General features: G+C 42.6%; 1 long non-coding RNA gene across 1 annotated transcript in view; it reads left to right on the top strand.

The window, feature by feature from the left end:
• LOC142491949 (uncharacterized) overlaps positions 1 to 20,785 on the top strand; it is a 68,690-nt gene extending 47,905 nt beyond the window's left edge. The window contains exons 3-4 of the long non-coding RNA XR_012800610.1: positions 9,661 to 9,723; positions 20,329 to 20,785. This is a non-coding gene — a long non-coding RNA (uncharacterized LOC142491949). The remainder of the gene's footprint in view (positions 1 to 9,660; positions 9,724 to 20,328) is intronic.
• Positions 20,786 to 21,907: the final 1,122 nt, after the last annotated feature.

Genomic DNA, 21,907 nt, shown 5'->3' with positions numbered 1-21,907 from the left:
TATGGGTTCCTGTGCCTGGTGGATTGGTTCGTGAGTAAGCTGTTCAACAGGAGTCGGTGGGGTCAAGTAATGGTAAGTGAACTAAAGAAATGTATTTTATTTAACTTGTTATTTTTTTTAAAAGCTTTTTTTACATGTGTATTTATTTATTTGTGGTATATCATTTCTTGCCACTGTATGTATGTATGTATGTATGTATGTATGTATGTCTAGAGAGATATATACATACAGGGTAAGAAATGAGGTTGTTTTAAAAGCTTGATTTGATGTGTTTTAAATTAATTTGTCTATGCTGCTATGCATAAATGTGTGTATAATGTATTTTAAAATTAGATAGATGTAATTGTTGATATTGTATGGTGTACTTGAGGTCAGGGTTAGCCTTGGTTTTCAATTTTGTATTCTTGTTGGTACTTATATTTTTTCAAAGGCTAAATTGTTATGTTAAAGGCATGAATTTGTTAATTGTTTAATTGTTAGGGATGGAATGTAAATTGTTTAGGGATGTCATTAATGAATGGTAATTGATTTATGTTTCTGGATTGGTTAAAATAGTATACTTGTTGGGAGGTATCTGTATTTTGCTTGCAATGTTATTGTTAACATTCATTTGCAGAATGTATATGCTGCATAGATTGTATGCATCATATATACAATGTAAATGCAATGTGTTGATTGGCATTAGAGGTATTTGATTGGCATTTGATGATTGTGATTGTAATTTCAGTTAGGATTATTAAAGGAAATTAATTTTATTGTAGAGTGTCTGTATGGAGAAGTGTTATTTGGAGTACAGCATGTTTTTGATAACCCTTCTACATTTATTTGTATATTGGTTCATCATGTGTGTGTGTGTGTGTGTGTGTGTGTGTGTATATATATATATATATATATATATATATATATATATATATATATATATCTGTATATATATATATATATATATATACAGATATACAGATATATATATATATATATATATATATATATATATATATATATCTGTATATCTGTATATATATATATATATATATATATATATATATATATATATATATATATATATATATATATATGAAAACAACAAGGGGAAAGCAACCTTTAAATAGCACATGGACATAAATGAAAGTGTAACAAAAATAATTTTATTAAAGTGATTAAAACAGGGGATGAAAATTAAAAGGAGAGGGGGGCTCAACACTACCTAGACATAATGGACCTGGAGGCAAGGGTCTAAGTAAAGATCCAAAGCAAGACATATACAGGGTACAGGTGGCTTTGTGTAAGCACACCTGCGTGACAATCAACATGCACTGAGATCTTGTGACCACATGTAAAAATATTATGCCATATAATTTGAGGCAATGGTTACATGTATTGGGTACACAAGTAATGGAGGTAACAGAATGCAAAATACGTCACCGCTCAGTAGGTAGATGTCACAGACAAAGGTGGGTCAAAACTCCATGTCAGATGGAAAAAGGTAGGGGCCCCCTTCAGCAAGACTCCCACTCCAATGCGTTTTGACGGGAAACTGTCTTCTTCTGGGAGTGGTGAGGGGAGAAATGGGCTAGCATTTATAGCAGAGATCATTACAGCAAAAATCGCACCAAAATTACAAGAATTGCAGGCAGCTGTGAGAGAAGGAAGTGTTTGCAGCTATGGCAGTGTCATGGGGTCTGTTTTGCAAGGATTGCTCATCTCATTGGGCTATACTGGTCACATGTGCACAATTGGGTCAACCCCTATGTAAATCGGGTGATGACGCATGTGACGTCATCGCGTCACGAGCGTCATAGCGCATGGGCAAATTATCCCCTCCCACTGAAGCCTCTGACAGCTGTAAGTGGGGGAGAAAGTGGCAAAGAAATCACTCGCAAGAGACTGACTGTAATGTCCTTGCTTGCCGAGTCTAAGGGAGAAGCGCATGACGTCATCACGTTGTGTAAACATGCGGTTGGCATGACAACCTTGTAGATAGAAAAAACGGGCAATCATACCCCAAATACAAGTGAAAAGACACTCTAGGAGGCCCCAGGCATTAAATGAAAGAAGCTGCTGCTGGTAAGGACATTAAGAAGCATGCTGTCCTGAGTTGGAAATACAAATAAAGATGGTTATATGTACAACAAAGAGCAATATGTTATAAGTTTTGTAGCTGAGTCTGAAAGGGTAAATAAAGGTCATATGCCATTGAGTAAGGGTACCCCAATAAAGTGTAGTGGCTACAATGTCAGCCATAATACTTGTATACTCCTGAATAGGGGAAAGTACAATGAGCCATGTTAGTTAAGGCATGTGCCTGTGCATTCGTGACCAGTTTTAAGATATATACGAGCAATGATCTACATATTTGATTAACTCAGCATGATAGGCACAGTTCAGTCATAGAAGCAGGTAAGTGCAAATACATATCCACTTTGCTGAACGTTAACCTGCAACAGATACGATATATAACAATAGTGCCGGGATACTAAAGTCCTTATGGATTTCAGTCATTGAAATAATCTTGCACACCGACTGTTGCACCTTCAGTGATGCTTCTTCCAGGACCTTTCCAGTCCTACAATGTCCGTATTATACGGTTGAAAATGCTTTAGAAAAATTATTGGCCCGCATCCACTTTTTAGAGCCACAGATTGTCTCACCGTGTGACACACACTAGGACTATGCAATTGTGTCATCCCAGGTGTGGTGCTGTTTCATATAATAATGTGACGACAGCCGGATTAGACTTTAGTAACCCGGCACTATTGTTATATATCGTATCTGTTTGCCACTTTCTCCCCCACTTACAGCTGTCAGAGGCTTCAGTGGGAGGGGATAATTTGCCCATGCGCTATGACGCTCGTGACGCGATGACGTCACATGCGTCATCACCCGATTTACATAGGGGTTGACCCAATTGTGCACATGTGACCAGTATAGCCCAATGAGATGAGCAATCCTTGCAAAACAGACCCCATGACACTGCCATAGCTGCAAACACTTCCTTCTCTCACAGCTGCCTGCAATTCTTGTAATTTTGGCGTGATTTTTGCTGTAATGATCTCTGCCATAAATGCTAGCCCATTTCTCCCCTCACCACTCCCAGAAGAAGACAGTTTCCCATCGAAACGCGTTGGAGTGGGAGTCTTGCTGAGGGGGGCCCCTACCTTATTCCATCTGACATGGAGTTTTGACCCACCTTTGTCTGTGACATCTACCTACTGAGCGATGACGTATTTTGCATTCTGTTACCTCCATTACTTGTGTACCCAATACATGTAACCATTGCATCAAATTATATGGCATAATATTTTTACATGTGGTCACAAGATCTCAGTGCAGGTTGATTGTCACGCAGGTGTGCTTATACAAAGCCACCTGTACCCTGTATATGTCTTGCTTTGGATCTTTACTTAGACCCTTGCCTCCAGGTCCATTATGTCTAGGTAGTGTTGAGCCCCCCTCTCTTTTTATATTTCATCCCCTGTTTTAATCACTTTAATAAAATTATTTTTGTTACACTTTCATTTATGTCCGTGTGCTATTTAAAGGTTGCTTTCCCCTTGTTGTTTTCATATTTAATTAACCTTTAGCACCACTGTTTAGTCTTACAATATATGACTTATTAACAGGTGTTCTGGACACAATCTATTCAAGTGTTGAGCGTTATTCCTGTGTGTTATAATATATATATATATATATAGACCATACGATACCGGTTGCAACACGACATCAAGGGACAGCACGCAGGTAAGTAAATCAAAAATGTTCTATATTTGATAGAAGACACAAAAACCGACGTTTCGGTCCCCCAGTGGGACCTTTCTCAAGGTGGTGCAATTGAATGCAGTGCACAATACATATATATACCCCAAACCCCAGTGCAATTCAACAAAACCAATCACAGTTAATTAGCCTCACCTGCCTATGTGACATGCATCCACAGTATCAGCAGGTAAAGAGCATCCATTTTGAATATATTAACTCTATATTTGTTTACCTGATATGTGTTTAGGCATGCGCAAAAAGGCTCAGGAATTGCATAATGTTACTGCTGAGAGACTACATAAGTCTGCCAGACCCAGCGATATCTTGGATAACCGGAGAGAGTGCGCATGGGCTAAACTGATCTGGAGCTGATACCTGGATAGATTAACTATTTCAGGGACGTGCAAAATACACATTGTAACTGCAAGTTAAGCGAAACATGTGAAACATCTGATGTGCTCACCGTAAATGTGCAAAAAAATGTGAGGGATTAAAACATATATACACACGTGTGGATGACGTGGCTGACTGGAATCTAGGACAATATATAAATGCTGAAAGCACTCAGCCATATAACGCCTAATGCATAGTGTAAGAAATGATAATGCAATGATGACTCTATGCATCATGTCAGGAAGCGACACCTTAAAAAACCAACAAAAATACATAATGCAGACAATGTCAAATAGAGAAACTGGTAATAAATTAGAATACATGCTGTGTCACACTCTCAGCAAACATTGCTACAGGTGGCTCTTGACTAAAAGGGACCTGAGGTATCTGACACACTGTAATGCACCAGCATACATAAAAAGTGAAATCGTGCATCAAAGCATAATAATTTGCACAAACAAAAAAGACAGTATATAAATGCTGAAAGCACTCAGCCATAGAACGCATGATGCGTATTGTAAGAAATGATAATGCATTGATGACTATGTATCCTTTCAGGGAGCGACACCTTAAATACCAACATAAACACATAATGCAGACACTGTCACATGGAGAAACTAGTGATAAATTGTGTGTGTCTCGCTTTCAGCAAACATAGCCACAGGTGGATCTTGACTGCAAGGGATCTAAGGTGCCAGACATGATGGAGGAAATGCGGCTAACTGGCTGACACCCCAAGGCAGTATGCGCTGGTTTTGCTGTTAAAGATTAATCCTAGTATCAGCAGGCAGCTCAATGGGCCAGGTGCGGAGATTACAGGAAACAGCTTAATCTGAAGTCCTCATTTAGACCCCGTGGGCTCAATGTGCCCAAACTGTAGATGAGTCTGGCTTCAAGCTGTAGTAGTGTCCTGTTGCGATTCCCTCCTCTCCCCGAAGTCCGTGCCTGGGCAATTGGCATACAACGCAAGGTGGCGAGCCCATGCCTCTTCTCTTTGTAATGTCTTGCTACTGGTTGATGTGACAAATCCTCCTTGTTTTCAGTATCAGCCAGTGCCTTCCGTATGGCAGAACGATGTAGGGCTAATCACTCTTTAAGCATCCTCATTGTCTTTCCCACGTAATAAAGGCCACATGGGCATTGTATAAAATATACAACGTATTTGGATTCACAATTCATTGTATCCTTGATCTTCTGGCGGATGCCAGTGTGAGGGTGTGGATAGGAATTCCCCAATATCAAGTACTGGCAGTTGATGCAACCGTGACATTTATACACGCCTGCTGGTCTGGATAGCCACATTGGTTTTGCAGCATACTTGGCGGTAGGATCTGCTTTTGTAAGGTAGTCGCCCAGGTTTCGGCCCCTTTGATAGCAGAATCTGGGTGGTTTGATAAAGTTGTTGCCAATCACTTTGTCATTGGTCAAGATGTGGCTATGCTTACGTATGCACCTCTTGATGAAGCCAGATGCCGTACTGAAGGTGCTTCTAATGTTGAACCGGTTATCGTCAGTCTTTTGGTCTTTGGGTGTCAGCAACCTGCTTCTGTCCACACTTTTGGCCTGCTCCAAGGCAAGAGAGACATCATTATATGCATATCCCCGCATCAGGAACTTTTCTTTCATCTCTATTAGCGCCTCGTCCAGCTGTGATTGGTCACTTGTGATCCGTATTGCACGCAGAAATTGCGAATATGGCAAGCCTCTCTTCAATGCGCCTGGATGATGGCTGGTTGCTGATAAGAGAGTATTTTTATCTGTTGGTTTTTTATAAAGTTTAGTGGCTAGCGATCCATTGGATTTATAGACAATTGTGTCGAGGAAAGACACCTCTTCTTTGCTGAAATTAACAGTGAAGCGGATGGTAGAGGGTATTGTGTTAAGTTGGTCTACAAACAATAATAGATCTCTTTCTGTGCCATCCCAGATAAAGAACAGGTCATCTATATAACGCAAATATTTGGTAATATTATTTTTGAATGTGTTATTATTCATGATATGCTTCTGCTCATATGTATCCATGAATAAATTAGCATACGATGGGGCCATGTTGGACCCCATCGCAGTGCCCATCAACTGTAAGTAGAATTTATTCTCGAATTTAAAATAGTTTTTATTGAGAATAATGTGCATTAATAGTAACAAGAAATCAGGAGGAGGGCCCTGATGATTGGTGAATTGCGCAAAATGACATCTGCTAGCCTCAATGCCTTCTTCATGTGTGATATTTGTGTATAGACTAGCTACGTCCATGGTCACCAGTATGGTATTGCTTGTAATACCTGATAAGGTACTGAGCTGATTAATAAAATCAGTGGTATCTTTCACAAAAGATTGCATCCTGGTGACCATGGGCTGTAGAAAATAGTCAACGTACTTTGAAATAGAATGTGTCAATGAGCCACGTGCCGATATAATCGGTCTACCTGGGGGTGCAGTTATGGATTTGTGTATCTTAGGTAAGATATAGATAACAGGGATGATGGGGAATGGTTGTTTTAGAAAATTCCCAATAGTTTCAGAGATCCAATTGTTGGTAATGCCCAGATCTATGACCGAATCAATCTCTTTTTTATAAGATGCCGTGGGATCTGACCCCAAACATTTATATTGGGAAGCTGTCCCCAGTTGTCTGAGTATTTCCCCCCGATAGTAGGTGTAAGGCATAACCACAATACCCCCACCCTTATCAGCTGACCTAATGATAATATCCTTATTGCCCTGTAGGGACTTTAGAGCTAAGTATTCCACTTTAGTCAAATTGGAGAAACTGGTGGGGTAGTTCTTTATTTTTGGCCTGGTCTCATTTTCCACTAGACTCATAAAGGTGAGGATATTGTAGTTATGCGTTTGGGGGTCAAATGTACTCTGTGGTCTGAATGAGCTAGATATGTCAGTGTTGGCCATTGAGCTATCATCTGTCCCTGGTATCCTGCTGAAATAGTCTCTGAGCTTAAGTTGACGGTTTAGTTTATATAGGTCAACCTCCCATTTGAAAGGGTCCTGTCTATGGGTAGGAACAAATGATAGACCTTTATTCAAAAGACTTATTTCAGCGGGGTTGAGGGTATAGTTAGACATGTTAAATATTATGTTTTCTGCTGGTTGCCCTTGTTCCCTCCTCTTGTTTTTGTCTGTCGCAGTTGATATCTGCCGCTTCCGCCCCCCTCTTCTTGTCTTCCCTCTGCGTTGGGTAAACGTTTGGGAAGGGGAGGCTTGCCCTGCCCTAAAAAAGGTTCAGCTAGTGTGTTATCAGGGTTATCAGAGTAATCAGTATCACTTGTGTTATAGGTGCTGTCAGTTGCGCCTGCTTTCTTAGATTTGTTGAAAAAGCGTCTATTGCGTTGTGTAATCTGCGTATTTTCACTGATCCCCAGTAACCATCTATAAACACGTCTTTCCTTGTAATCTGCCTTGACAACCTTTAATTTTTCTTTTTTATATTTAATAATGTTCTCACGATATGCGTCTATGTTTACCTGAATCTTATCAACCCAATCTGTGGATGTATCTGTGCTAAGAGTATCCCCGTATTTGGTAGAAATTGTGTCTATTTCTGTTCTTATTTTAATAAGTTCCTTACTGGATTGCTCTATTACCAAAATCATTAAATCAAAGGAGCATTTGTTCAATATGCCTATCCATTTTTTAAGAAACTCAGGATCCCCTCTACCAATTGTGGGTTGATTTTTTATGCGGAAACCTCTTGGTAGTAATTTTTCTCTATGGTAATGTGATAAGGTCACACCGTGTAGATAAGCATCTACCTCTTTTTTCTTTAATTTAATGGTATCATTATATATATCTACCGCTTTATCAGGTCCAAAAACCGCATCAATATCCTCAGTGTATCTGATTTGGGCAATCTCAGCGTCGCTGTAACTTACTGTCTCTGATAGATTAGAAAAAATTCCAGCCACGTCATCAAATTGATCCATTCGCACCTTTGATAAAAGCCACAAATCAAAATTAAAGTCAGTCAATTCTTCTGCTCAGTGTGTCAGCTGAGACAGGAGTTCAATAGTGTTCCTGGGTGCCTATGCTCATACCATATATATATATATAGTGTTCGACAAACCTCGGGCGAGTGGATTTAACCCCCGGGCGAGTAAATATTGGCCCAAGCAGCACACGTTTGGTACTAGGTGGCGAGTAGATTTTTTTGTGTGGCGAGTAGATTTTTTGGTGATTTGTCAACCACTGTGTATATATATATATATATATATATATATATATATATATATATATATATATATATATATATATATATATATATATATATATATATATATATATTTGCATGATGAAGCCACTGTACAAATTCATGGGTGAAGGGTGGGTATCGGGCCAGTGTGGCTTAACCCCTTAATTACCTTTGCGGTTATTATCCGATAAGGTGTTTAAGGGGTTAATTGATATCTGAATGTAATTGCAATGTATTGGCTTTGTTTTGGCTATGTATTTTGTGGGCAAGACAAGTATGTTGCTGGCGACGGAGACTTCTTATTGATGAGGTCAGTAGTACTTTATTTATTAGAATATGCTAGTTAATGTTTTTAATAATGGACAAATAATCTATTATCCCTATCTGGATCATAGTTATTTTGCACATTATTGTACTGTAGGTGTTGGGGGGAGGGGGGGGTGTGTGTATGTATTGAATGTATAGGCCAGGTTTATTTTTTTTACATTCAGGGTTTGTTCCGTGATTCTGTGTGGGACCTCTGAAGACCACCTGCGGGTCTCCTCGGGTATCTCACGGGTATCAGGCTGGTGGTTCCACGGGTGACACATGCGGGGATGAAGCGGTGGCCTCACATCTGTGGGGGCACTGCGGACCCGTAGTCTGCGGGGATGAAGCGGTGGTCCCACATCCGTGGGGGCACTGCGGACCCGTAGTGAGAACTCGTGAGTTCCCCAGACCCCCGTGGGAACCACCCGAGGCCCTGCAGACACTTGTGGGTCTGACCCGGGGCTCCCAGACATCCATGGGCCTACCGTGGGGACCCAATTGTGGCCCATGGTGACCCAAGGAGACCACCTGGGGGCCATGGCGCTTGGCGGGACCCACCAGCAGGCCTCCAGAACCTGTTTGAAAAGGGCTGCTGGTACCCTCTAGGTCTGTCAGGTGCCCTGCCAGCCCACCGGGGACTCGCATGGGGCTGTTTTATGAACCCTGTTTGTAAAAGGATAAATCTTGTATTTATGGGGGGCACAGGGGTGGGTAATGTATTTAGTAAATTGAATGATGTTTATTGTGGGTCACTGTATTGTTTTTATTGTGGGTACTGTCCCCAACGGTATGTGGGTAGGCCTCCCTTGTGGGTAGTGGATGAGGGTGGTTAGGCCTCCGAGATGTGGGGTTAGTGGGGGGAGGGTATGTAGGCATCCCGAGTGGTGGGTGAGGGTGGGTTAACCCCTTAATGACTGTAGCGGTTAATAACCGCTATGGTGATTAAGGGGTTAGGTGACATTACATTGGATGTTTTCATTTTTGTGTCTGTTTTGCAGCAGCGGAGGGGGCATGGGCAGGATGAAGAGGAGGATGGCCTTCATCGTGGCAGCCAGACATGGGTGAGTACTATATGTATTTAATGTATTAATTGCTGTTTATGTATTTAAAATGGGCACATTCACTATTATCCCTTTGTGGATAATAGTAATTGTTGCCATTACTATATTGTATGTGTTAAGGGGGGGGGGGGGGTTATTTCTTTATAAGTATGTATGTGTTTAGTCATTAATTTGGGGGGGGGGCACATAATTGGTACTGCAGGCCTGCGGGTAACACCCGAGGGCCTCCGCCGGCCTATAGTATCAGTGACGTGCATATATGTGTATGTTAGGGGTTATAGGGGTTATATATATTTATTTATTTATTTATTTATTTATATAGAGATATTTATTTATTTATTTATTTAGATTTATTTAGTGTGGGGCTGCTGTGTGTGATTATTTTTTATTGTGGGTAGCGGGGGTGGGTGAAGGGGGTATTAGCCCCAACGGTGGTTGTTTAGGGCTTACGGGTGGGTAGCGGGAGGGCTTAACCCCTTCATGACCGTAGCGGTATTAACTGCTATGGTCGTGAAGGGGTTAAGTGCACCCGCAACCCCCCCGGCAAGCCCTAAACAAACAACAAGGGCCAAATACCCCCTTCACCCACCCCCACTACCCACAATAAAGCTGGCACGGTGGGTTAACCCCTTCATTGCTTTAGCGGTTAGCCGCTAAGGTAATGAAGTGGCCTATAAATGCATTTTTCCTGCCTCGGATGCATGCCGGGGGCCTCCGGTGCGGGTATCAGCTCCGGAGACCCCCGGCATCAATCCAAGACAGGAAAAAGGGCTGATTTTTTCTAAGTGTCGCCCTTGCCGATGCTTCTCCTCCACCAAGTTGCCACCTTTAGTTGGTGGGCTGGATTCCCGATAAACTCTCCATTCTGGAGTGCCGATCAGCAGCGAAAAGCTGATCGGGGCTACCTGAATTCAGCCGGGTAAAAAAAGTGCCGATAAGTGGCTTATCGGCAGCCGGCTGCCGATAATTTTTTATCGGGAAAAAAAGTTGCCGATAATTCCCACTTATCGGCGCTTACTGATTCGGGAAGGCAAAAAATGCAGAAAAAAGCCTTATCGGCGCTTACTGCATAAGGCCCTTTGTCCATTACTGTACAAGTGTACAGTATGTGTTTGGGGGGGGAAGGGTTGTTCAATGTATTGTATTGATATGTTTAGTGGGGGTAGAGGAGGATAGTGAAGTGGGTAAGTGCCCCAGGGTGGGTGATTAGGCCTATTATGTGAGTAGTGGGAGGGGTTAACCTTTTCATTACCAGAGCGGTTACTACTGAAAACGTAATGAAGGAGTTAACCACTCCCGCAACCTTTCCGGTAGGCCTGACCACCCACCCTGGGGCACCTACCCCATTCCCTCACCCTCTCTACCCCCAATAAACCAGGTAGTCTGGCTTAACCCCTTCATTGCCTTAGCGGTTTGCCACTAAGCTAATGAAGCTGCTTTTATTTTATTTCGATAACATAGTATTGAAGCCGGAGGTCTTCGGAGCTGAATCGCACTGATTTCAGCTCCGGGCACCCCTGCTTCCCGAGTTACAGGCCTCATTATGGGGTGCCGGTATCCGCTTACTTTGGTTAAATCTCCCGATTACGTGGGCCGTGACGTGGGAGAACTTAAACTGGGATACCAGCACCCCATAACGGGGCCTGTAACTCGTGAAGCAGTGGTTCCCCGAACCTGAAATCAATGCGGCTCAGCTCTGGAGACCCCTTGCAACAATACTGTATTATTAAAATAAAAGAAAACCCCTGCGATCGCCTATTAGAGGCATGCATTTAGAGTGACTGATTCAGTCTATCTCTCACGGTGCTTCTTTTACAGACAGGTGAAGTCAGGTAGAATTCACATAGCAGGGACTCCCACTGTGTTAACCCGATGGGCCATTAGTCTTGCCACTTGAATCTCACGACGTAAGACGGGATAAAGTGCCGAATTCTCAAGCCAAGCAGACGACAACCAGCATTTGCACCTGTATGTCACTGCAATCTATGGAAAGTCAGTCCTCGAGTCAATCTACTTTCTGTCTGTTTGTCCAGCAAGGGGGGAACCCTCTCTGCGAGAGCTGTCCGTGCCATGGACTGAGCTGTATAATTATCATCTGTATGCCATACAGTGCACATTTTCTCCCTTTCCCATACTAAAATGGCTGTACTTTTTTTGGGCATGTTTTCCTCATAAAGGGCCTCATGCAGAGAGCATCGTTATTTCGAAATTCGCCATTTTTTGTACAATTTCGCGCAGAAACCGGCAGAAAATGGCGAGTTACGAAAAACGCGCCATTTTGTTTTTTCTATTGCTAAAACTCGCCTCGCGGCTGGCGAGAACCTCCATCTCGCCATTTTTAAAACTCTCCGAATGCAGAGAGGTGCGAACGGCATGTAGCGGCTGTTCGCGCCAAGAAAATGGCGCGATTCTCGCATTTTTGCCGCGCCAGGAAAAGATGGCAAGATGGCGCTCGCCGCCTATAGTAAAGGGGAAAAAAAAGGCGCGAATTTGTTTTTACACGTTTCTGAAGCGCGCATCTCGCCAATTTAAACTCGCCACACGCATCCATGTTAAACATAGCAGAATTCGCACTTTTCTGCATATGGAGAATAAAACTCTCCAAAAAAGCTACTTTTTATGAAATTCGCCAATTTTAAAATTCTATGCTCTCTGCATGAGGCCCAAAGTATTAAATAGGCAGAGCACTGAAGTCATTTGAAAAATTAGGCCAAATGTATCATCCTTACGTAATGATGTGCTTTCTGTGGACATACTGTATAGTGTTACATTAGCTACATTAGTTACATTCAACTACACTGTAAATAACTATTTTACTAAATATAAATATATAAATACTTGTTGTTATATAGAGCTGATTGATATGACATTTACAAAAGGTAGGTGAGATCATGATTTTCACCATATGCTGGTGTTAAAAAAATTATAAGACAATCTACATCTTGTGCTCCAATTAGCTTTGACATGAGCATGATACCCTTTTCCTAGAGAGTTTCTGAAATGTTATCCAATTAACTGGAAATGAAGTGTACCCAGAATACGTGTGGCAATGGCGAAAATATTTCTTCCTGCCTGTTTCTTGCTGGAAGTATCTCGATCTGGTGTAACATGTAAATATACACAAAGCCTCAGTAGGTTAGGCTAAAGCATGAACAATTTGTATTTTACAGTTAGAAAAATAATATATTTACACATTTACTGACTATTTAAGCAAAGTTAAACTGGCATTTAATTATTAAAAGTCAGGTTTTGCTCCTGTGCAATTGCATAATTGCAAAACAAATAATATTTTTCTAGTTCTAAGTATTGTTGTTTAGGATCTGTTGATCATCTATGTTGATGTGCCCACAGCAGTACAGTTATTGTATGCAAGGCTTAAAGAAGAAATGATTAATTACTTCCAATAGTAATTCCAATATTGTAATTCATAATGCAGCATGCGCCCCCTTTCATACTGTACACAGGAGGAATTTCAGTAGGGGTGTACAACACTAGTTGCATGGTTCACTGGAAACTAGAAATACCTCCCAAAAAAAACAAACCCTTAATACCCTACACTAAGGGCCACCAACAGAAAGCTTGGGGCCAGGACAAATGTAAGGAGGATGGCCAGCCATGACCCACCCAGCCATCATCCACTCATCAGGTTAAAAAAAAATTATACCTGGTCTCTTGGCAACAACTTTTACTGAAATGCATTATTTTAACTCAAAGCAAAATACTGAATGATGTGTACACATTTTTCTAATATAGAAATTTGGAATTAAATCAGTAGCTTTACATGCAGTAAATATTACATTAACATGTAATATGGCTTTCTTAGAGAGGTAATAGTTTTCAAAAAGGGCTTATGTCTCTTACATAAAAGGAAGGAAGGGTAGTAGGATAGGTGGTGGCAGACTGCATAAGCCACTCTGGACAGCAAACAGTGGGGAGCGTTCTTCAGGCCAGTGGACATCCAGTTGGCTGGGGGGGGGGGCTTACTAGATGGGTGAAAGATTGGGGGTAAAAGAGGCTGAGGTTTGGTTGGTGCTGGAGTTTTAATTATAAAGGGGACTGATGTTTGGTGGGGGCTAAAAGTTAAGGGAAAGGGTGCCCAGGTGGAGTCAAGGCTGGAGTTTAAAGGTAAAGGGGACTCAGGTGGGTGGGTGGGCAAAACATTTGGGAGTGATGAGAGATGGCTTAGATTGGGTGGGTGGGCAGGAGTTTAGGAGTGATGAGGGAAAGGAAGTTGAAGAGCAGTAGGTGATCTGATGGTTAGCAGTGGAAGTGAAAACTGGAGAAGGAAAGTGTCCCCGCACTGTCTCCTTACCCCTCCCCCCATGCAGGGCCGCCAACAGAAATCATGGGGCCCGGGACAAATGAAAGGAGCAGGCCCCCCCCCGAGCCCATAGCGCACCCCCCCCCAGACCCATAGCGCAACTACCTCAAAAAATATCTTTTAGCGCGCAACTTTTACTTAACTGTTTTCTTATTGTGATACAGAAAAAAACATTACAATGCAACCTGTTTATTTTTATATTTTCAACAAAAGACATGTGACTGCCTGCCTGGGTGGGTGAGTGGGTGAGTGAGTGGGTGGATGACAGTGACTGGGTGGGTGAATGACAGTAGAATGACAGTTGGGTGAATGACAGTTGGGTTAATGACTGGTGGGTGAATGACAGGTGGGTGAATGACAGATGGGTGAATGATGGTGGGTGAATGACGGTGGATGAATGATGGTGGGTGAATGACAGTGGGTGAATGACAGTGGGTGAATGACAGTGGGTGAATGACAGGATGACAGTTTGAATGAATGAATGAATGATGGTGAGTGGGTGGGTGAATGACGGTGGGTGGGTGGGTGACGGTGGGTGGGGTTGAATGATGGTGGATGGGTTGAATGTCAGTGACTGGGTGGGTGGGTGAATGGGTGGGTGGATGACAGGGACTGGCTGGGTGGGAGACAGTGACTGGGTGGGTGGGAGACAGTGACTGGGTTGGTGACAGTGAGTGACTGGATGGGTGACAGTCAGTGACTGGCTGGGTGACAGTCAGTGACTGGGTGGGTGACAGTCAGTGACTGGGTTGGAGACAGTCAGTGACTGGGTGGGAGACAGTCAGTGACTGGGTGGGTGACAGTCAGTGACTGGGTGGGTGACAGTGGGTGACAATGGGTGACAGTGAGTAACAGTGACTGGGTGGGGTGACTTACCTAGACTGGGTGGGTGCAGCTTGCCGCCGGACGCTTCCCCCTCCTGCCCCCGATATCCCAGCGGCAGCTGCCCGGGACGGGAAGTGGGCTTGGGGGAGGGGGCGCGAGAGGTGGGCTCGGGGGGGAGGGGGCGCGGGAGGTGGGCTCGGGCGGCGCGCAGGAGGTTGGCTCGGGTGGCACGTGGGAAGCTGGCCGCGGGGGGGAGGAGGGAGGGAAGCAGGCCACAGGAGGAGCTGGTACTTCCCCCTCCATCCCACGTTGAGATCGAAGGGGGAGCGGGCCGCACAAGAGTAGCTGGTACTTCCCCCTCTGTCCCAAGTCGGGAGTGGTGGGGGGAGCGGGCCCTGCGCATGCGCGTTGGGAGCGAGGAGGTGGAGGTGAGCGTGCCCTGCGCATGCGCGTTGGGAGCAGGGGGGGGGGTGAGTGGGCCCTGCTTGTCCTGCGCATGCGCGCCGGAACCGCGGGGAATCACCGCCATTTTTTTAAGGGCCAGTGCCCTTTCACCCCCCCTCTTGGCGGCCCTGCCCCCATGTGTGGTAGTTCCATGCCTCCTTCTTTTGCAGTCACAATAATGATGAACCCACCCTGCACAGCCTCATTGCCCACATTCAGATCTGTAGACTATGGCTGGGAAATCTGTCTGCCTGCCTATGCAGGGCAAGACTACTAGGGGATGCAACGAGTGCAGGGCAAAAGTACAAGGTAGGAGATGTGAAAAGAGCAGTAAAAGTAGCAGGGAGGAATAGAATAAATGATTGTGGTTGAAATTGAAGTACACTGAAATGTGTTGGAGAAGGCAATAAGAGATAGTGGGGCCTATGCAGTAAGCGTTCATAAGCCACTTATCAAGCACTTCAAGCACTTATCGCCCAAAATGCCTACTGCTATTAACTAAGCGGTGATAAGTGGGTGATAAAAGACTGAATTGCTGAAAAAAAAATTGCTCATAAAAAAAAATCACTGAGGCAGCGTTGATAAGCCACTTATCACCGCTTTTCGGCATGTTCATAAACTCGTGCAATTCTAGTGATTAGGCTATGAACACCTATCACCGTTCTAGAATGGTGATTTTATCACAGAATCCTCACGCCAGAAAAGTTTGCGTAAAGGTGTTTTAAACCTGCAGAGAAGTGGGACTTAGGGCTCTATGCAGTAAGCGTTGATAAGGGTTTTTTCGCCATTTTACTGCCAAAATTGGGTTTGAGATTCAGTAAGCGCCGATAAGTGCTTGATTTCGGCAGGTTTCGTAGCCGATAATTTTGTTATGGCCAGTCTGCTGCCGATAAGCCTGTTTTCAGCACTTATCGCCACTTTTTTAATTCGGCTGTATTCAAGTAGCAAAATCAGCTTATCAGGGCTGATCGGCACCAAGAAATTGAGACTTCATTGCCAATTTCTCCCGCCAACTAAAGTTGGCAAGTTGGAGGGGAGAACGATCGCTAAGGCTGCCGGAACGGCACTTAGAAAAAAAAATCATCTGTACATCAATGGAGTCAATGGAGCGGGGACGTATAACATTATAGTACTGTTTACGTTCCATTGCTCACAATACAAATGTGATTAGCATTACAGTGTGGGGGGCATTCACTGCATTGTGTCACACCTGACGTGTATTATTTGATTAACATTGTACTTTTATATGTTTTCATCATTTGCGTGTCACATTACTCATCATGTGATGATGTGTCAAGGGAAAATCCTATACTCAACTCTTAAAGGAGAACCTCACATCATATGACACATTTTACTGAACTGAGCGACAATTGTTTATATGATGTTACACATGTCACACATCTAACACATCCACCGTATATTCATGTTGCTTTACATTACACAATGCTTGTAATGTGTAACGCATCTTTAAACGTTCATGTACATCTTTCTTCTCATGTTTACATGTACTTTGGGTCCTCCCTTTTTTCATGACGTCAGTTATTGGACAGTCAATCACATTGCATGTTTACATTGTAAACGTTGCATTACAAGCACTTCAAGCTAACTTATACACACATCTACACTAGTTAATCATTGTTACACCTTTCAAACTGATTCAATAGCAACTATCCTCATTACATAAATGTATGCATATGCACACGAGAATTCATTGTTGTGAACATGTGACAATAACATGGCTAATTAGACATGTTACAACAAACTTTTTCGACGTCAATCTCAGGCTTTTTGTCTAATTACATGACTGACTGTTGCGTTCAGAAGTGTTACATGCATTGCACATTACACTAATAATTTTCAATCAATGCTTGTACAAAGCTTCAAGTTACATCATTGTCAAATATCATGATTCCCTGCTGAATACACAGAACAAATACTTCTTAGATCAAATGGAGACAGCTTGGGAGCCAAGTACTTTAATATGTTAATGTAACACCTTGCATTTTACTATGTCACCTGACATCATCACATACCTATTTAAGGGACGCCCATTACCTGCTCATTCACAGCTACTCATTTCAAAATGTTGCGATTGTTTAGGAGACATCGGAACATTCTTTTGCATGAGTGGCTTGCAGATGAAGAGAATGACATAGGGCAAGGGAGGGACAGAGCCAGGGACAGTGACAGGGACAGGCACGCGGATACGACAGGGACAGGGAGAGGGACAGGGCGAGGGACAGGAAGAGGGATAGGAGATCAGAGGAGAAGACAGAGGAGACAAGTTGTGCCTCGTCCGCGTGTGTACAGGGAGAGAACCCTGTTAGATGGGATGAGTGAGGAGGAGATAGTAAGTCGCTATCGTTTGAGTTCTGCAGCAATCTTATCTCTTTATGAAGAGATAAGGGGAGATTTAGATTTTTTGACAGCCAGAGGTCGTGCAGTCCCTGGGCTTGTTAAAATGCTGTGCTCATTACATTATCTTGCTTCCGCGTCATTCCAGACAACAGTGGGCATAGTGGGCGGGGTCTCGCAATCTACATTCTCGCGGGCCTTTACCCAGTTTCTCTATGCACTCAATAGACGCGCTAGGAATTATATTCATTTTCCTACAGAGGCGACAGAGTGGCTGTAAGTCAGGAATGGCTTTTATCACATAGCAGGGATACCATGTGTGCTGGGTGCAATCTATTGCACCCATGTTGCTTTGATTGCACCTAGTCAGAGTGAGCATGTTTACCGCAACCGTAAGCACTACCATTCACTGAATGTCCAGGTGGTATGTGATGCCACGATGAGGATAATGCATGTGGTACCCAAATTCCCTGGTTCCAGTCACGATTTCTCTATCCTGAGGAACTCTTCAGTCTTCCATGCTTTCGAAGAAGGACATTTTGGACATGGTTGGCTGCTGGGTGAGATGTACTTAAATGACTTGCCTAGGCGCCACAGTTCCCTAATAAATACACAGTGTTGTGATCAAATTCAAACAATAAATATAATAAAAATAAATAATGTTACCCAACAGGATACTTCTCAAACCTTCCAGGGAAATATGCTTTGATTTCCCACAGGTACAGTCATAGTTGTTTGTGGAAAGTGAGCGACCCCGTCAGGAATACAACATGTAAATAAAAAACATATAAAGCAATAATTGTGCAGTATTGTGATTATTTTTTGGCTTGTTCAAGAATCTTGGCTCTTGGGGAAAACCTACTTACAGCAACATAGAAGAAAATTCGCATTTGTCTGACTCTGTCAGGTAGTGGAGAAATGATGAGGTTTCTTTAAGGTGTACTTATATCCTCACTTGGTCTTGACACATATGGATAAGCTCAGAGTTGGTAAGATTCAAATTCCCATAAGGTATATGTGGACAAAGAGCAGAGAAATAGACCGATGGTGTAGGTTGTAGAACAGGATTTTATAAATAGCAAGTAAAAGACATGTACTCACACTCTGTACATGTATATAATGCACATAAGAGTATCTTTAGCGCTGTGTGCGCTCGCTGTCACTTCTCCCCGTCCTCCTCTATCCCCAGTCCTGCTGCCGGCAATGGCGTGTGACGTCACGTCCCTCTGAACGGCTGATCGTATCCAAAGGAGGTAGGCTGTGGCGCGCTGGGAGAGGAATCGCGGGTGAATTCAAACGGCTGGAATCTGGAGTCTTCTCTTCAAAGCAGCTGCAGCTTGATGAGATGGCTCTACGCGTTTCGCTGTCGCATACAGCTTCGTCAGCTACACAAAGCTGTATGCGACAGCGAAACGCGTAGAGCCATCTCATCAAGCTGCAGCTGCTTTGAAGAGAAGACTCCAGATTCCAGCCGTTTGAATTCACCCGCGATTCCTCTCCCAGCGCGCCACAGCCTGCCTCCTTTGGATACGATCAGCCGTTCAGAGGGACGTGACGTCACACGCCATTGCCGGCAGCAGGACTGGGGATAGAGGAGGATGGGGAGAAGCGACAGCGAGCGCACACAGCGCTAAAGATACCCTTATGTGCATTATATACATGTACAGAGTGTGAGTACATGTCTTTTAACTTGCTATTTATAAAATCCTGTTCTACAACCTACACCATCGGTCTATTTCTCTGCTCTTTGTCCACATATACCTTATGGGAATTTGAATCTTACCAACTCTGAGCTTATCCATATGTGTCAAGACCAAGGGGCCTATGCAGAGAGCATAGAATTTTAAAATTGGCGAATTTATTAAAAAGTAGCTTTTTTGGAGAGTTTTATTCTCCATATGCAGAAAAGTGCGAATTCTGCTATGTTTAACATGGATGCGTGTGGCGAGTTTAAATTGGCGAGATGCGCGCTTCAGAAACGTGTAAAAACAAATTCGCGCCTTTTTTTTCCCTTTGCAATGGCCGCGAGCGGCAGCTTCTTGCCAATTTTTTCTGGCGAGGCAAAAAGGAGACAATCGTGCCATTTTATTGGCGCGAACAGCCTCTAGATGCCGTTCGCGCCTCTCTGCATTAGGATATTTTTAAAACTGGCGAGATTGAGGTTCTCGCCAGCCGCGAGGCGAGTTTTACAAATAGAAAAGAAAAATTGGCGCTTTTTTCGGAACTCGCCATTTTCTGCTGCTTTCTGCGCGATTTTCTCCAAAAAATGGCGAATTTCGAAATAGCGCTGCTCTCTGCATAGGCCCCCAAGTGAGGATATAAGTACACCTTAAAGAAACCTCATAATTTCTCCACTACCTGACAGAGTCAGACAAATGCGAATTTTCTTCTATGTTGCTGTAAGTAGGTTTTCCCCAAGAGCCAAGATTCTTGAACAAGCCAAAAAATAATCACAATACTGCACAATTATTGCTTTATATGTTTTTTATTTACATGTTGTATTCCTGACGTGGTCGCTCACTTTCCACAAACAACTACAACTGGCTGCTGGGTGAGTACATATTTGGATGTTGTAACACCAAACACATTTTTGTTTAGGAATCATTTCATTGTAGAATCTTATTACTAATGTAAGCTTATGTGTGCTCCATTGATTATAGGTGACTCAGGATACAGAATTAGGCCGTGGCTCTTGACTCCGGTGCTAAACCCTCAAACTGAAGCAGAGGAGAGGTACAATGCAGCCCATATATCTACGCGATCTGTTATAGAGAGGACATTTGGCCTACTCAAGACCAGATTTAGGTGTCTCGACAGAACTGGTGGGGCTCTTCTATACAAGCCACAAAAAGTGTCTGATATTATCATTGCCTGTTGCATTTTGCACAATGTGGCACTCACACATAATGTACAATCAGACCTAGCTGAGGCTTTGGTAGAGGAGCATCCCACCCATGTAGCTGCTGAAAATGAACAAACAGCCAGTGGTGGCCAGACACGCCAGAATCTCATAAATTCGTTTTTTTCTTGTAAGTAAAAAAATATATTTGCATAGTACTACTTTTATATATTAATGATGTTATATTAACAGTAATTTGTTTTTACATACCCTTCTGTTAGGACACAGATGAATATGGGTTGCACACCTTTCTCTTCTCTGCTGTGTGCACAAAGGCATGTGGCACCGGTATGTTATTGTTGCACAGGTTATATAATCCTTCTTCGATTGTAAATTAGTTGTGTGTATGTGAATACAACTGGTGTAACAAATGAGTAATTGTTTAGCATTGTGTTGTTGATGATGCTAACACAATACACATACTATGGCCATAGTCATTCATTCTTGCAGTATGCTTACATACAATGTTATTGTTACAGTGTAACATGCGCATCCATATGATGTGTACACCATGCTGCTTTTCATTTGTTATGTGATAAAATATACATGGTGTTTCACATTTAACACCAAATACACACTTTGCTGTGTTGCTTACGTTAGTGAAGATGTCATGTCAATGTTTGAAATGTATATATTGTTCCATTGTATTATAGGTATATCTCCTCTATGACTGATCATGGTATGTATATGAACTGACATCTGTCATAAGATGTGCCTACCTCAATAGACGTTTAATTATACGATGTTAAAACACAACATATTGCTAAACGTTAATTTTTACATGCATGTAGTTTCTGAATCATGTACATACATTTAGCTACTATTGAGGTTTCATAAGCATTGTATTAGAAAATGATTAGTGCCATTAAATCACATTTAATGTATGTTCCCTTAAAAATTCAATTACTCTAATATAGAGGTGGGTGGAGAGAACGGGATAAATGCTGATAGTTTTATCCTTACGGGAGATGATTAATCACGGATGCAATTGACTGATCATAACAGTCCATGCATGAATGCCTGTAATCACACCAATGCTTTGTACATATTATATGTTGCAATGTATGTTATTAGTAATGCTGTACATTATTAGTAAAGATTACTTTAACATTCTCACATGTGTATGTATAAGTCACACATCTGTGTTGATGTGACCTACATGTAACAAGTGTCAAACTGTTAACACAAACCCAATAGTGTCTCAAATTTAAGTGTAATTTTGCATTATTATTTTCACCCAATGTCAATGTTGTTAATATAGTTGTCATGTAATTCATGTCACTTCATCATTATTATGATGATCATTTACAAGTATTATCAACATATGAACGTCAATCACG

Source organism: Ascaphus truei, chromosome 4 (genome assembly GCF_040206685.1).
Source record: "Ascaphus truei isolate aAscTru1 chromosome 4, aAscTru1.hap1, whole genome shotgun sequence".
Classification (NCBI taxonomy): domain Eukaryota; kingdom Metazoa; phylum Chordata; class Amphibia; order Anura; family Ascaphidae; genus Ascaphus; species Ascaphus truei.
Note: the sequence above shows the minus strand (reverse complement) of the source record. Positions and strands in the feature narration are given on the sequence as shown.